General features: G+C 45.5%; 1 protein-coding gene across 4 annotated transcripts in view; it reads right to left on the bottom strand.

The window, feature by feature from the left end:
* TSPAN4 (tetraspanin 4) overlaps positions 1-12,260 on the bottom strand; it is a 732,067-nt gene that overhangs the window by 449,654 nt on the left and 270,153 nt on the right. For all 4 annotated transcript variants that reach the window (XM_075326919.1, XM_075326922.1, XM_075326921.1 and 1 more), the window contains one exon: positions 3,558-3,616. The gene's annotated coding sequence lies outside the window, so the exon portion shown is untranslated. The remainder of the gene's footprint in view (positions 1-3,557; positions 3,617-12,260) is intronic.

Here is a 12,260-nt window from a genome sequence, read left to right as displayed (position 1 = left end):
CCCGGAGTCAGGTGACAGTAATTGACGGGGTGGCACAGCTGCCCGGTGCCCAGGTAAGGTACCCCCATTTCGCTCTTAAGCAGGATTTACTCTACCGGGTAGATGAAATACGGGGCGTGGGGGTAGAGCAGTTGGTGGTGCCCCAGCCGCATCGTCGGCGGGTCCTCGACTTGGCTCATAAACACCTGATGAGTGGCCACCTGGGGGTCAAGAAAACGCAGGAGCGAATATTGCAAAGGTTCTATTGGCCCGGAGTCTTTGGGGAGGTAAAACGGTTCTGCGAAACCTGCCCGGAGTGTCAGCTTACCGCACCCCTGACCCATTTTCGCAGTCCGTTGGTACCGTTACCCATTATAGAAGTCCCTTTTGAACGGATAGGGATGGATCTGGTGGGGCCCCTCGTAAAGTCCGCTCGAGGGCACCAACACATCCTAGTGATCGTTGACTATGCCACCCGGTATCCCGAGGCGATACCTCTCAGACATACTGCAGCAAAGCTTATAGCTCGGGAGTTGTTTGCTGTGTTCTGCCGGGTGGGGTTGCCCAAGGAGATCCTTACGGATCAGGGGACCCCATTCATGTCTAAGGTGACCAAAGAGCTATGCCGGCTACTCCAGATCAAGCAGTTGCGTACGTCTGTGTACCATCCTCAAACGGACGGTTTAGTGGAGCGTTTCAATAAAACCCTGAAAACCATGCTAAAAAGGGTGATTTCAAAAGACGGGAAAGACTGGGATATGATGCTTCCCTATTTGATGTTTGCCATCCGTGAGGTGCCACAGGCATCCACGGGGTTTTCGCCTTTTGAGTTGTTATACGGGCGACATCCCCGGGGATTGTTGGACCTGGCAAAGGAAACATGGGAGCAAGAGCCCACCCCCCATAAAAGTGTGATTGAACACATTTTGGGTATGCAGAACCGCATAAGCGCGGTCATGCCAATTGTGAAGGAGCATTTACAGGAGGCTCAGGCCGCGCAAAGCGGCCGCTACAATAGACAAGCCACCGTGCGGACCTTTAAACCCGGGGATCGGGTGTTGGTATTAATCCCCACGGCGGAGAGTAAATTCCTGGCTCAGTGGCAAGGCGCCTACGAGATAAAGGAAAGAGTCGGGGTGGTTAACTATAAAGTATTGCAGCCCGGTAGGCGGAAACCTGAACAAATATACCATGTCAACCTATTAAAACCCTGGCAGGAACGGGAAAGCCTGATGGCTGTTTTTTCCCCATCTCCCTCCCCTTCGGGTCCTTCACCTCCGGCTCCAGCGACCTCCGGAGAGGACGAACCGGAAGTAAGGATTGGAGAAGCCCTCACCAAGACTCAGAGGCGAGAGGCCAGACGGTTGGTTCAGCAGAACCCCGATGTCTTCTCCGAGCTGCCCGGTAGGACCAGTCTGATACGACATGATATTGTCACCGAGCCCCACCTGAAGGTACGCCTGAAGTCATACCGGGTACCGGAGGCTCGACGACAAGCCATATCGGAGGAAGTAAAGACAATGTTACGCCTGGGGGTCATCGAAAAATCCCGGAGTGAATGGGCTAGTCCGATCGTCCTAATACCAAAACCCGATGGCTCCTTAAGGTTCTGCAATGACTTTAGGAGATTGAACGAAATATCCAAGTTCGATCTCTACCCCATGCCCAGAGTGGATGAGCTGATTGATAGGCTGGGACAGGCGCGGTATTTTACCACGCTCGACCTGACCAAGGGGTACTGGCAGGTGCCACTGACGGAGTCCGCCAAGGAGAAAACCGCTTTTGTTACGCCGGAGGGTCTCTTCCACTATGTTGTCTTGCCTTTTGGGTTACATGGCGCTCCAGCCACGTTCCAGAGGTTGATGGACTTAGTGCTGGAACCCCACCAGGCGTATGCATCAGCGTACCTTGATGACATCATTATTTACAGCTCCGAGTGGCAGACCCACTTGGAACAGGTACAAGCGGTGGTGGACGCGCTTCGAACAGCCGGACTGACAGCCAATCCCAAGAAATGTGCATTGGGACTCACGGAAGCCCGCTACTTGGGCTACGTGATAGGCCAAGGAGTGATTAAGCCCCAAATTAACAAGGTTGAGGCGATCCAGAAGTGGCCTAGACCCCTGACCACGAAGCAGGTTAGGGCCTTCCTGGGTATCGTGGGGTACTACAGGAGGTTTGTAAAGGATTTTGCGGGACTATCAGCCCCCTTGACGGACCTTCTCAAAGGCAAGAAGTCCGTCATGGTGCGCTGGACTCCGCAGGCCGAGGACTCCTTCCGGGCCCTGAAGGAGGCCCTGTGCGGACAGCCCGTTCTGGTACACCCTGATTTCCGGAAGGAGTTCATTGTACAGACTGACGCCTCGGAGGTCGGCCTGGGGGCAGTACTGTCTCAGGTGGTTCAGGGGGAGGAACACCCCGTCACCTTCTTGAGTAGGAAGCTCACCCCTCCCGAGCGGAATTATAGCGTAGTGGAGAAGGAGTGCCTGGCGATCAAGTGGGCCTTGGAGTCCCTACGCTATTACCTGCTGGGACGGCAGTTTCGCTTGGTGACGGATCACTCTCCACTGGTCTGGATGAGGTCCGCCAAGGAACGGAATGCCCGGGTTACCCGGTGGTTCCTTTCTCTGCAGAACTTCCGGTTTACGGTTGAACACCGGGCCGGTAGGTTGCAGGGCAACGCCGATGCCTTGTCCCGCGGGCCGTGTTTGCTGGCTGGAGTTCAACCCCGCGCGCTTGAACTGAGGGGGGGGGTATGTGAGACTGTGACCGGGGTTATCTATGACGGCCGGTATGTCTCACCCAGGTTGTGCTCACTCCATGATAGAAAGTGAACCCACTATAGGGTTAATGCTGTTTCCCTACAGACTGAAGGAAGGGTTAAATAGAATCAGGAACAAGGGCAGGTGTGCCGGGTGTGGGGAAGTGAACAGAACTCCCTGAGTTTTCTGCTGGAGAGGCACCTGTATTGTGTTATGGACTTTTGTTTTGGACATTAAAACCGTGTGCTGTGAACCTTGATGCCTGGATCCCGTGTCTTCTGCTGCGCAGCCGACCGTGCTACCTCACAATATATATATGTATGTATATATTTTTTTTTTCTTTAGCAGTTTCTAAGCATTTTTCAGGAGTGTTGTCTCTTAAAATGCTAGAGATTTTTGTGTTGCTTGATGGATTAAAAATGAGAAAATTGCCCACAAAAAATGCTTAAAACGTGAAAGAAATGTTAACATCACATTTATTAAAAAAAAACACTTCAGGGAAAACTTTAACCAAAAGCTTCAGGAAAAATGTAGGCACTAACAAAAACAGCTCAACACAGGAGAGTTTCCTGAAGAGGTTTTGATATAAAAAGCTCAAAGTTTTGGACCGCCTCAAAATTAAAAAAAAAGAAAACAAAACCCTGCACATATCTTAATGATTTATATTAATTATTTGCAAGCAAGGAGGAATACAGAAAGTATATTGGAAAATATTATAACAATTTATTATGCAAAAATAACATGTTTTTTAGCTTTACTTCTATAAAATGTTCACCGTTATATTTGCTATTTTACTTAAAACTTGTTAATACTTACATAGAATTAGTGACTAATGCTCTTGCACTCTGTCCAGTGGAGAGGATGTTTTCTTGTACCTAAGAGAAGGAAATAGAAGATACATTGAGACATGATCTATAAAACAGCTTGTTTATTTATTCTACAATAACTGCTACAATTCTGGCCAGAAAGCAGCAGCACCTTTCACTTCCAGATGGGAACATTAGTGGCGCTGCAGAACTTCTTTAACTGCTCCTAGAGGCAATATTACTTTATGACTAGCACAGACGAAGACACAAACATATATTTGTCCAAACCATGTAATACTTAAACAGAGTGTCATGTAAAACTCTTGAAGGGTCCTCACCCCCCTCCCTGCCATCAGCCACAGATCGTCATGACGATTATCTGATCGCCCTGAAAGTCTAGGTATTTATGGATTTCGGTGAAGGTAGAACTACAGCCAAAAGATGCAGAGAAAGACAATCCTTTATTCTGTTGGAGGGAAAAACTGGTAAAACAGTTTTTAAGCGCTAAGTTAATGCTAGAAAAATGAAAATCATATTTCCAGAATCCCTGTAGCGCGCTGAACCCAGCGCACCGTTTAATTTGACTGGGAGTCGCTGGTAGCGTGACAAATGAGTATTGGCCAGACAAAACAGGCTAGATGCATTGTGTTTGGTATCTATGTAAATGTAAAATCAAGATATAACATTTGACGCTAATATCTTTCACCTGAGTGGCATAGGGGCAAAGATATGTGAAAAGCTAGAATTAAGGAACTTTGTGATAATCTCGGCACAGCCCACAAGAGACTGTAAAATGAAGTCACAGAGAGGGGAGTTACCTAAAGGCATAAAAGAGACTAACTCCTTTCTGGGGGGGTCAGTCAGTACTGGAGGGCATCAGTAAGGGTGATGCTGGCCGAATTCTACCATCTTCTTCTCTTGGAGTACCTCCACTCCCCAAATTCAGACGTCACTTCTATGGCACAAGTTTAGTAAGTTTCACGTTTATACCTTTTATTTTTATGTAACTGTCTATACCGTATTTGAGTTGTTCCCTTTTGTAAATTCTTGTATATTTTTTAAACACTGTCTATTCTCAGATAAAATACAGTTAGGTCCAGAAATATTTGGACAGTGACACAATTTTCGCGAGTTGGGCTCTGCATGCCACCACATTGGATTTGAAATGAAACCTCTACAACAGAATTCAAGTGCAGATTGTAACGTTTAATTTGAAGGTTTGAACAAAAATATCTGATAGAAATTGTAGGAATTGTCACATTTCTTTACAAACACTCCACATTTTAGGAGGTCAAAAGTAATTGGACAAATAAACCAAACCCAAACAAAATATTTTTATTTTCAATATTTTGTTGCGAATCCTTTGGAGGCAATCACTGCCTTAAGTCTGGAACCCATGGACATCACCAAACGCTGGGTCTCCTCCTTCTTAATGCTTTGCCAGGCCTTTACAGCCGCAGCCTTGAGGTCTTGCTTGTTTGTGGGTCTTTCCGTCTTAAGTCTGGATTTGAGCAAGTGAAATGCATGCTAAATTGGGTTAAGATCTGGTGATTGACTTGGCCATTGCAGAATGTTCCACTTTTTTGCACTCATGAACTCCTGGGTAGCTTTGGCTGTATGCTTGGGGTCATTGTCCATCTGTACTATGAAGCGCCGTCCGATCAACTTTGCGGCATTTGGCTGAATCTGGGCTGAAAGTATATCCCGGTACACTTCAGAATTCATCCGGCTACTCTTGTCTGCTGTTATGTCATCAATAAACACAAGTAACCCAGTGCCATTGAAAGCCATGCATGCCCATGCCATCACGTTGCCTCCACCATGTTTACAGAGGATGTGGTGTGCCTTGGATCATGTGCCGTTCCCTTTCTTCTCCAAACTTTTTTCTTCCCATCATTCTGGTACAGGTTGATCTTTGTCTCATCTGTCCATAGAATAGTTTTCCAGAACTGAGCTGGCTTCATGAGGTGTTTTTCAGCAAATTTAACTCTGGCCTGTCCATTTTTGGAATTGATGAATGGTTTGCATCTAGATGTAAACCCTTTGTATTTACGTTCATGGAGTCTTCTCTTTACTGTTGACTTAGAGACAGATACACCTACTTCACTGAGAGTGTTCTGGACTTCAGTTGATGTTGTGAACGGGTTTTTCTTCACCAAAGAAAGTATGCGGCGATCATCCACCACTGTTGTCATCCGTGGACGCCCAGGCCTTTTTGAGTTCCCAAGCTCACCAGTCAATTCCTTTTTTCTCAGAATGTACCCGACTGTTGATTTTGCTACTCCAAGCATGTCTGCTATCTCTCTGATGGATTTTTTCTTTTTTATCAGCCTCAGGATGTTCTGCTTCACCTCAATTGAGAGTTCCTTAGACCACATGTTGTCTGGTCACAGCAACAGCTTCCAAATGCAAAACCACACACCTGTAATCAACCCCAGACCTTTTAACTACTTCATTGATTACAGGTTAACGAGGGAGACGCCTTCAGAGTTAATTGCAGCCCTTAGAGTCCCTTGTCCAATTACTTTTGGTCCCTTGAAAAAGAGGAGGCTATGCATTACAGAGCTATGATTCCTAAACCCTTTCTCCGATTTGGATGTGAAAACTTTCATATTGCAGCTGGGAGTGTGCACTTTCAGCCCATATTATATATATAATTGTATTTCTGAACATGTTTTTGTAAACAGCTAAAATAACAAAACTTGTGTCACTGTCCAAATATTTCTGGACCTAACTGTATATAAAATTTAATAGTTTCTTTCCTCATGCTTTATATACGAATCCAAAAACCCGAAGGTCCTTCTGCTATCTAAAACGGGTCCCCAGCTACCTGTAGAAAGTCTAGGTGGTGGCAGCATAATTATTATTGCATAGAATTATTGGAGTGCTATCATTAAGGGTACCGAGGTATATATATATTCCATTAGCGGGAATCGATGATATATACATTTACCCCTGCTGTGAGACCTCCAATATTTGGCATTATTAGCTCAGCAGCCTCATTCTGTTCATTGTCCTGCAGTACCAAAAGTGGCCTGCAGGGAAGAGGGGCACTAGAGAGTAGTCGTGTTTGTGACAAATCAGCGAACAGCTGCGGGATATCTGAGTGACTCCCCCGGCTGTTCATGACACAGTGCAAATTACACAGGAATTCTGGTGCATTTAGTTTGATAAATCTGTCCCACTGTACTTGTTATTCATGGGACTTCTGTAGTTTTCCGAAAATGGGGTAACAAAAAAATTATGAAATATTTCACTGGAAGCAATCTATGATTTGATCAATCTATATTAAGAAATACACCAAAGGTAAACAATGACAAATATGGACCCTTCAAGGACTTTTTATATTATAACTCAAATTCAATTATTTTGTGCTAAAACTAATTATTGAAATTAGGTTTTGTTAAAAAGTTTTGCACTTTCCGTTTTTTTTTTTACAAGCTCTTTGTTTTCCTGCCCATTGATAGCTGGTAAATGGGGTGACTGAGAATCCATCAGTGAGGAGTGTGAATACTTTTCTCCATCTTGTTCACAATGTGACTGTAGGGTAACAAGGGACAGGGGCTCCTATGCTGTCCCACATGTTAGGAGACCCTGCTCTATCCCTAATCACAGGGTAACCCCCTAATGGTGGAGATGCCAGAGTCCCATGCCTGTCTATGCTCCTCACCAGAACTAATCTGATTATCCCCTCCACCAGGGAAGTAACGGGCAGGACTGAGGTGGAAACACAGATAAAGACAGAGAAGGGGAAAACAAAAATCAGACAGACACACACACACACACACACACACACGAATAGACGATTAGAGACTCAGGAGAAAAGCAAGAGCAGCAAAGTAGCAACAAAAGGCAACAAGGTTTAATTCATCAACCACACTCAGCAACAAGTACTACATTCACCACATAGCTGGTCTGGTGAGGTGTTGTTATCCAGACTAAGCAAGAATAGCTGGCATAGAAGTAAGGATCTAGCCAGCATATATAGGAGGACAACAGATGTGATTGGCTCCACACCACATGTGCTCAAAGGTGACTAACAAGCAGACTAACAGAGATTAACTCTTGATAGTTTGCCTATGAACTACCACTCGGCAGGTCAATACCTGAGTCTGCCTGTCTTGATCACAGACACCAGAGAAGTTATCGGGCAGAGAATCAGAATCTGTAGTATGAACAGATACTCACGCTGCCATGACAGTTGGCAAAGTTTGTAAAAATCTCCGTGTGACAGTGTTTTGGTGAACTCTTATTAGCAGCTTTATAACCACAGATTACATGAAAGTTGATGTCGTCTTAATTCGACCAGCTCAGAAAAAGAAAATAATAGACTTACAAATTGGTGGAATAAGTTTGAACTAGATGGACCTAGGTCTTTTTTCAACCTATTTAACTATGCAACTATGAATTCTGCCAGAACAACCTTACTGACGGACCCTCAGTCGGCAATGCCACAGAGAAACTAGAGGAGGTAAGCCGCTGTGGCAAAATTTTAATGCAACCCAGCTACAAAAATTAAGGCCCATTTACACACAACGATATCGCTAACGAGATATCGTTGGGGTCACAGTGTTGGTGACGCACATCCGGCCTTGTTAGCGATGTCGTTGTGTGTGACACCTTTTTGCGATCAGTAACGATTGCAAAAAGGTGTGAAATCGTTTGTCGCGTACACGTCGTTCATTTTTAAAAAATCGTTCCTTGTTTTGAATGCAGGTTGTCGCTCCTGCGGCAGCACACATCGCTATGTGTGACACTGCAGAAACGAGGAACAATATCGTACCTGCGGCCACTGGCAATGAGGAAGGAAGGAGGTGGGCGGGATGTTCCGGCCGCTCATCTCTGCGCCTCTGCTTCTATTGGGCGGCCGCTTAGTGACGCCGCACGAACCTCCCCCTTAAAGGAGAGATTGTTCGGCGGCCACAGCGATGTCGGTGAACAGGTAATTGCGTGTGACACTGCCATAGCAATATTGTTCGCTACGGCAGCAATCACCCCGTGACGCGCCACTAATGTGAGCGGGTGCTATCGCTCGCGACATCGCTAGCGATGTCGCTGCATGTAAAGCCCGCTTTAGTTTAGCCAAAAATACACAGGTAAATGTAAAAATGTTCCTGTAGGTGTCAAAGTCTTTAAAAAAAATAAAAAATCAAAAGTAATGTTTCTGCATCAAAGTCACATTAATATTTGTACTATTATCCTTTGGAGCTACAATAATCAGCTTCCTCCATCATTCGTTAGCCCCCTCTGTATACAACTCGTAGGTTCGTTACTGTTACGGGGGGCTGTCTGATAACCTAAAGGAGTATCAGACAGTCAGGGTCCACCGTGCAAAGACTCTGCTGCAGACTATGGCAGAGTGCAATACCTCTGTTAACTCACAGAAGGATATAATAAGTAAGTAAAGCAATTCCTCCCTTACTTGGAGGGTGTGTGGAATGATCTCTGTTAATAATCACAGAGACAAAGGCAATGTGGGCGAAATGGCACCTACCTAGGTCCGCTCTTCTAGTGGTGCAAAAGAGACGAACAGCAGCGTAAGCCACACAAAGCTCCTACCTGCGTTCGCTCCACTAGTGTGCGAGGACACGAACCACTAGATATGGCACCTGCCTAGGTCCGCTCTTCTAGTGGTGCAAAAGAGACGAACAGCAGCGTAAGCCGCACAAAGCTCCTTCCTCTGTTCGCTCCCCTAGTGTGCGAGGACACGAACAACTGCCAGACGCAGTATAAGGAACGTTACCCTAGCGGCAACGTCCACCTACGAGTCGAACCACAAGACCCAGCCAGACCATGTGCCTAAGGCACCTGCCTATGTCCGCTCCCCTAAGAGGTAAGGATACGGACAGCAGCCGAAGCTGTAAGGTATAAGAACGCTACCCTGCCGGTAGCGCTCACCTAGCATAGACAGAGGAATGCCTAGAGGAACGCGCACAGAGCGTCTACTCTTATGCATGAACCAAGAGGACTGAGCACCATGCGGCGTGTGTCAGGGTCTTATATAGACTCTGTGCCTCATCCAAGATGGAGGACACCAGAGCCAATCCGCTGCCAGAACAACAGGAGTGACGTCATGCTGGCCTATCACCGAGCAAGGCATCACAAGCACATGACCAGCGACCAATCGGCATAGAAGGTGTCAGAGACATGTGACCTCGTGTCAGCGATGATGTCACCCGCACATGTGCAATGGCTCCAAGATAGGACTTAGTCTCCAGCGCTCGCACATGTGCAGTAGTAAGAAATCTGGACTTAGTCTCCACTGCTCGCAGCAACCGTAACAGTTACTATGCATTGTCATTTTCCGTAGCCATTGAGTTGAATGAGAACATCTTTAATGGATAATTTTGCACCTTTACAACAGTCAGGGCAGGAACATGATCTGATGGTGTTACGTGCGGCACCGAGACTGTTGAAAAGGTACTAAAAATTATGGAACTTGAGATGGGCGAGTTAAAAATAGGATTTGAGAAAGAAAAAAAAAATGTCAGGAAAATCACACCCTGCATTAATATGGAAGGAAAAGCCTACAGATTGAGAAATGACAGTGATATTTTGTCACTTTGAGACAGGAGCGCAATTACTGAGACTCGTTCTAACTGCGAGACTGACTTTAAAGAGTAAAAATTACATCAGAATTAACGTGACACTGACGACCTGTAACACCTGGAAATTACATCTCTTTATTGACTACTATACTACTGAAATTGGTGTAAGAAGGACCGCTCATGCCTCAGCATTGGGGAGAAAAAGGTGTAAAATACTCCTCCATCTGATCATACTCCACATAAACTGCCATAATCTCAAGCCATTATTATTATGCAGTGGTTGCCAAACTCCAGTCCTCACGGCCCCCAAGAGGTTGTGCTTTCAGGATTTCCTTAGAATTGTTTTTGAAACACTGTTCTATGGTCAAGGACATAACTTAAAGATGTTTTCCGCTCATATGATATTGAAGACATATCCATAGTATAGGTTATCAATATGAGATTGGTCCTGGCTAGTGATGGGCAAACTTGGACTGTAAAAGTCTGGATCCAAGCGGCTAATTTTAAGTCCAGACGCCGATCCCGGGCCCAAAGTTCTCAAGGAACTCCAGGTAACTATCCGGATAGCTGCAAAAAAAAAAAAGGGAAAAGTTATACTTACCAGTCTCTAACGCGGCGGTAATGTGGCGCCCCTGACCCGGTCAGGCGCCACTGAGTACTGCACCCATGCTGGGACAGTACTTCCAGGTAATCCAAAAGGGCCAGAATGAGGTGTGTACACACAGACACGTAGCAACCAGTTCTCCTACACCTTTAGAGGGGACACTTGGGTAGTCTCTAGAGTGGGCTAGCTTTCAAATCTCGTCAAGGGGTGTAGTGGAGGGGCTGAGAGCTAAAGTGCAGAGGTTGTCAGGAAAGGAGTGGAGTGAGCCAGTGTGGTAGTGGAGCGCGGCGGTTACTAGGGGATACGCACGCGGCCGCTAGTCAGACCCTGCGCGGTGTAGCGACAGTTGGCGGGGGGGATAACGGTCACCGAGTAGCCAGAAGAGGTGCTCCTGGTGACTAGGCACGTACGGGGTACAGGTCCCTAGAGCAGACTCTAGTGTAACTTATCTGCTAAACCTGGCGGTGAGGGGAACTACAAGTACCTCACCAACCACACAGAGTCCGAGCCTCAGCAGCAACGCAGGGACCCATAAGGAGACAGAGCTTGAAGCCATCTCACCTGGCCCACGCTGCCGGCAAACGGTACAACTTGCCAAAGGCAACTAAACCCCCATACTAAAGACTATTAAATAAAACCTAACTTTTCATTCATATATTAAATAATGAAGCACTAATTACATTAAAAACGCACAGTGTGGGACTATTATCGCTAATAACACAACTTCATTCCTTATCTTATCAATCCCTATGAAAGAGACACCGGCTATGTGTCTAAAAAAACAAAAAAAACAATTAGCATAGGGTCCCTCATATTATGCTACCCAGCACATATAAAGCCTACGGTTACAGGATGCAGCCCCAAGCCGTGCGCTTATCTTGGCTCTGTATCAAAATAAGAGGGACACCATGCAGCTTTTTTTTAAATGATTAAACACTAATCAGCCCAGTAAGTGACACACCACTGGAATCAGGGTCTCTGCCCCTACATTATGCTGCTTTCAGATTAGGTGACAAAAAATGGTGACAGATTCCCTTTAACGAGTCAGTGTAACAGAGAGGCAATCCCTATAACAGATAAAGAGGTCCCTTTTGCATCCTACAGATCAAAGGTTTACAAAGAGACATCATCAGCTGTAGAAATTTTCACCTTTTCTCCCTCATCAGTTTGCCAAGATGCCTTTAACCCTTTAGACTATGTTCACATGTTGCTTTATTCTGCAGGCAAAATCTGCTCTCTTAGTAGTAAATAAGCTGCTTAAAAATGCAGGTTTTACTGCTTTTTATGCTTTTTTTTTTTAGATCATTTTTGCTACGTTTTTTGGTGCACATTATGGGACATTTGTCTACAGTACTTCTTTAATACAACTAGTTTTATTCAACAAAAACACAGCAAAAAAGAAGCAAAAACTGAGGGCTTCTGTTTTTGCCAGAGTTTTCTCATATCCTTATTTCTTTCTATGGAAAAAAAATGCTAAAGAAATGTTATAAGAATTTACATGCTGCAATTTTCAAAAATGCAGCAATTTTCCAAATAAGTCAGGGGAAAAAAAAGCAATTGT

Source organism: Anomaloglossus baeobatrachus, chromosome 10 (genome assembly GCF_048569485.1).
Source record: "Anomaloglossus baeobatrachus isolate aAnoBae1 chromosome 10, aAnoBae1.hap1, whole genome shotgun sequence".
Classification (NCBI taxonomy): domain Eukaryota; kingdom Metazoa; phylum Chordata; class Amphibia; order Anura; family Aromobatidae; genus Anomaloglossus; species Anomaloglossus baeobatrachus.
The sequence above is the reverse complement of the archived record's forward strand: the minus strand, read 5'-3'. Positions and strand labels throughout refer to the sequence as shown.